We start from the raw sequence: 5,810 nt of genomic DNA, 5'->3' as shown, positions 1-5,810 counted from the left end.
TTTAATTTCCTCTATATCTCTTTGACTCTGCTTCATGTGATCTATTTCTTTCCTGTGTTGCTTATTCAAGGAATGTGCCATTTTTCTAATCTCTATTTTTTTAATCAATATCTTCTTTAGAAGCAGTTATATATTCTTTTATTGCAGTATTTTTTTCAGATTGGGTTTCCTCCCTATGTTTCTGTAGTTGCTTCTTCACTTCAGATGCTGTGAGTTCTGAGAATTCTTTTTTTATTTCAGAAAAGAATTCCTCTCTGAGTTCCTCTATAACTTTCTGCTGTTGCTTGTTTTCTATTGACGGTATTAATTCATGCATTTGAGTTGAGGTAGTACCCTCTGCACTTGTTCTGAGTTGGCATTGGGTTTTGTCCATATGTTTCTTCATTTGATTCTGTACTGCAGATGTTATTAATTCAGAAATTTCTTTTTTAATTTCCAATCTGAATTCCTCTATACCTTTCTGCAGCTGATTCTTTATTTCAGAAGCCATTGATTCATTTCTTTCCGCTGTGTGATTCCCAGTTTGTTCTGTGTTAGTGTCCTCTGCACTTGTTACGGGTGGGCTTGGGTTCTGAGTTTACATTTTGTTCCTTCTCTTCATTTTGTGTAGCACTGTCTTCTGACCTTTGTTGTAGATCTTTGTTGCAGTTATAACCTTAGCACGTACTGAAGTTCAGATTCAGATCTACAAAGTTTGGATTTATCCAGCTGTGCCTGGCTTGGGTCTGGTTGCTGTGCTCAGCTCCATCCTGCTGCTGCCCTTGGGGGTGAACCTGTCGTGCCCCTCTGGCAAGATTTTCTGCTCTTGGACTAGCTAGGTGGTTCTATCCTCTATACTCTCTACAGGGATTGCAGCTCAAGGTTTCACCCGAGGCCTGTATGCCAGGCCTGAGCTGAGCCTGGAGGGACAAGTTAGATTAGGGGGGAGAGGAAGCGCTCCCACACACTCACCGGGCCGGGGCTAGGACTGGATCTCAGGGTTCCTGGAACGCAGCAGAAATTCCTATGCTGTGTGCTGGGTGTGTGGGGGTTCTATGAATTGATGGGGGCCGTCTCAAGCGGGTGGAAGAGGGTTTCACCCACTATGCGCCTGGGCTGGAAGCAGTAGTAGGTCCTGCTGGCTCAGCATATCCGGGAGCTCTCCCACACACTCACCGGGCCTGGGCTAGGACTGGGTCTGGGGGTCCCTGGAACGTGGCAGAAATTTTCAGTTGATGGGCTAGGTGGCGGAGGTGCTGCGGAGTGGTGGGGGGCGTCCCAAGGGGGTGGAAGAGGGTCTCACCCACGCTGTGCCTGGGTTGGGACCAGTAGTAGGTCCCACCAGCGCAGGGTAGCTGGAAGTCCTCCCACCAAAAATTAATATTTAAATGTGCTAATTCACCCATTAATCCTGTCTTCTTACTCTGTCATAATGTGTTTCTTTTTTGTTGTTGTTGTTAATGGCAACATTTGTGTACCATTCATTATGCACCAAATCTTTGCATTTCTCCCAAATTCATATTTGAACTTAAAACCCCTACTGTCACTTTATGTGGTGATAGGATGATGGAATGTATAATGGAATCATAAAGTTACACCCTAGTGCATGATGGACTATGCCTTATAAGAAATGAAGGTGCCCCAGAACTTTTCTCTCTTCATGTGAGGACACAAGGAGAAGCTGGCCAGCTTCAGGATAGAACGAGAGTCCACACTAGGATCTAGATGGACTGGAATCTTGATCTTGAACCTCCTAGCCTACAGAAGTGCTAGCAATACTTTACTCTTGTTTAGTCTCTGGCAGCCCAAGCAGACTAGTACACAGTTAGAAAACTAAATTATGTGTATACTGCATGATTACATTTCAGTTAAAATTTTTTAAACTATTATTATTTGGGTCTCAGATAATCCTGCAATTTAAACAGTATTCATGCTGTCTTCATTTTCAATTTATATAAACAGATAGTTGATGAAACTTTTAGAAGAGTGTGAGTTTTCAAAGATTTAACTGATAATTCCATAATTAGGGTCTATTGAAAAGAGCAGTTAATGCTTTTTTTTTTTTTTTTTTAATGTGTTTAGTACAGGGTCTACTGGGTCTACAGAATCACACTACATAGATTGAACTCCTAGTGATTCTTCTGTTTTCAGCCTCCCAAACGCTGGGATTACAGATGCAAGCCACCATGTCCAGTCTCAGTCGCCATCTCAGCACACCCTGGGGGTGGGGCCGGAACAGCAAGGTGGGGATCGAACCCCAGCCACTGTGCTCTGCCTAAGCAGGAGCTTCAGTCTACAGAGCTTAAACTTTTTAAATCTTATTTCTAAAAATTTCTTATAACTTTCTTTTTGTTATTGTTTTATTCTGGTTTTTTAAACCAATTTTTCAGGTTTACATTTGCTAACCTAACAAATTAATTTGACAATAACATCACACAATATAGCAACTATTGTTAAATTCCTGTTCCTTAGTTTAAGGAATAATTGTATCATTTATAATGCTCTTTTTGAAAACTACTTTGTATTCTTTAAAAAAAATAGAATTGGAGGCAGAAAGGGAAGACAGTGGCACATAGGCTTATCCTGATAGATGTTGCTTTATAGGTTTTGATGGTTTCATGTTGACAATTTATTGTAATAAGCAATAATTCGGCTTCAGTATTTCATGCAATTAAATATGTAATTATTCACTCTCAAGCCATGTAAGGTTCTTTCTTATACCATTTCCTATCTAAACATCTTCCCAGAACCTAATAATTGCCTCATATTTTCATATGTTTAATTTTGTATTTTTCTAAATTGTCAAAAATTATTCTGCATATGTCCACATATCTCAGAATCATTCAGTTCTGTTTTTTCCTTGAAATCTTCTTTTTCTGACTCTTAATATTGGCTGATTTTTAGGCCCTGATGCCAGTTGTCCACTTATAACCTCTATTTTAGGATTTATTTTTCTATCCCTCCCTTTGATGAATTCCATGGCTTCTCCAGTGGCTTTGTCCTTTGTTTTAGTAGTGTATACATTCCACTAGTTTCATGAAAAAGTGTCTAAGAGAGGTAAAAATTTGAGCCCTTATGTATCTAGTGATATCTTAATTTTATTTTTGCATTCAACTAATAAGATGGCTGAGGTACTGTTGTCAGTTGAAAGTTGTTTTTCTTCAGAATTTTGAAGGCATTTCTCCTCAGCCTTTGAGCTTCCATAGTTAATGTCCAGATGCTGCATGTTATGAATTTATTCCTTTGTATGCGACTCCTCTTTTTTCCTAAATGCTTGTATGGGTCATAATATTTTCTTAATTTTTGTGTTCTGAAATGTCATGGTAAAACTTTATGCTATGTGTATTTTGTGTGGCCACATGCTTTTAATCTTAAATGTTGTCTGCAGTTCAGCAAAGTTGCAGTGTAGTGTACCTTGGGCAATTTCTTTGTGTGTGTGTGTGTGTGTGTGTGTGTGTGTGTGTGTATGTTAACAAATTTTCATTGCTTGGGTGGTGATCCTTCAAAATGCTGCCACAAAGTTTTACTTCTTCACCCCAACCCCAGCCTCTTGCATAGTATTTAGTTTCTGAATGATATATGTTGCTATTTTGAAAGCTGGAAATGCTATTTTTTATTTATAGTTAAAAATACATGCTTTCATGCCCCATAATGTATCTATTGTTGGGCATTGCACTCCTTTCATAATGATCCTTCTTCCCTTTTACAAAAAATGGAATAACACCCATGGACCTGACTCTCACTTATTTCCTGGAGTGTTAAGCCTTTAGAGATGCCAAATCTGGAAATAGTTTTATCTGTGAAGCCTATCTAATTCACATGGCATATGACATTGTGTATTTTGGCCTAACTATGTAAAACAACACTAGAACTGGATGGTTACCGCTTGTGTTTGGCAGACCTTACTGTGCAATTTTCAAATTGTTGCTCTGGAGAGAAAAACCTGTAAAAATGACAAAAACATATCTAAGAAATGCCAGAGAGAGACTTCTGGAATGTAATACATACATGTACTAATATAAGAATAAGAATTCAGGTACGAGATAATTATTACAGCAATGAATGCTAACATACTTCCTGGAGTAGAAAAATTAAGTTAGAAAGTGAGTATGATTTGGAAAACTAGTCTGATTGTAAGAACTAAATTTACTGTTTAAATGTATGTTATGACAGACATTTTTTCATGAATTGAGCAATCTAAATTTAAATCTAAGTAAGATAAACCTGAACTCTGATAGTTTAGTGAAAATAGAGTATTAGGTGAATTTTATTATATAAGCATGAAAATGTGTAAAATTAATACTAAGTTTCCCAACCCATTCTGGGATTATTTATTGGATAAAAGAAGCTTCCTCTAAGTGAAAAATTTGACAGTGTGTTTTGTTCCATTTTACTAAAGCCTTTTAGCTATACTGCGCCCAAAGGAGGAGGGAGTGTTATTGTGACCTCTGAATGACAAATCATTTTGCATTGTGAATTCTTTTATTCAACAAATGTAAAGAAAATCTGAGTTATTAGAAAATAGATTATTGAAGATGATGATGAAGTTTTTTTATGTGTGTGATAACAGGGATCGAACTCAGGCACTTATGCCACTGAGCTGTGTCCCCAGCCCTGAAAATTATTTTTGATTATTAATTTTTATATTATTCTTGGCTTTAACTTAGGGAAGGATCGTGGTAATGAATGACATCATTCATTTCATATTATTTATTTGTGAAAGCAAGATTTTCAGTATTTATGTCTATAATAACAGCAAGTAATAATTGAATTTGTCATGAGCACTGCTTTACTTTAGGAATAAGAACTAGCCCATTAGTAGGTGAATTGACTGAAACATAAATAAGCCCATCCTCTCAATGAAATAATTTTCTAAAGTAACTACTATTAAAGTTGATAATGTTATGGGTCACTCAGCATAGGAACCAGATAGGCCATCAGGGCCATCAATCACTTCTCATGCAGGAGAAGACTGATGGATGATTTCTCCAGGGACCAAGTAGCTTCTTAAAGCAAAAAAACACATCCTGTTTGGCAAATAAATTGGTCATCTAACATAGACAGAACAACACCTTTAGGGACAGTGTGACCATTAGTCAACATATATTGTTTTGGGAGCATTGTTTAGCTTTTGTTTAACATACATCTGCATTGCTGTGGTCTTGACTACCACAGCAACTCTTTCCAGTTAGTTAGCAACACTTTAGTTATTTTGTAGAGTTAGAAACATTTTGGCCTTTCCTTTGATTTATTTTGTGGGTCTATTCTGGAGAGTCTCAGTCTATTGATGATTTAGCGACAGTACACCAAGCCTCCTTGAGGTCTTATAAGGAAGCAGGGTCACAGAAAGTTGAAATAGAGTCATTTTTTTCACAGTAGTTTAACATTAACTCTTCACAATAATACTTATTTTAGCAAGATTTGTAGTACAAAGCCAGGCGTGGTGGTGCATACCTGTAATCCCAGCACTCGGAGGCTGAGGCAGGAGGATTGTTGTGAATTTGAGGTTAACTTGGTCTACAGAGTGAGCTCAAGGCCAGCCTGAATTGCATAGTGAGGCACTGCATCAAAAAGATTTTTTTAAAAAAGTCTTGACACACCTACAATATTTAAATGGCAATGGAATAACCATGTCTGGAAAATTAAACAAAAAGGAAGGGATACAAATGAAGGACCATTTTGTATCTGTATATACAAAATAGGATGGATATACAACTACTTTCTCTTAATTCAAAGAGAAGAAAGATTTGTACTAATAGTGTTTGGACAGGATATCATGTCTGCATCTTGTACTATGAATAACCACTATGAAGACAATATGCAATATATTA

Source organism: Octodon degus, unplaced genomic scaffold (genome assembly GCF_000260255.1).
Source record: "Octodon degus isolate 3935 unplaced genomic scaffold, OctDeg1.0 scaffold00055, whole genome shotgun sequence".
In the NCBI taxonomy this organism is placed as follows: domain Eukaryota; kingdom Metazoa; phylum Chordata; class Mammalia; order Rodentia; family Octodontidae; genus Octodon; species Octodon degus.
This window is presented reverse-complemented; position numbering follows the sequence as displayed.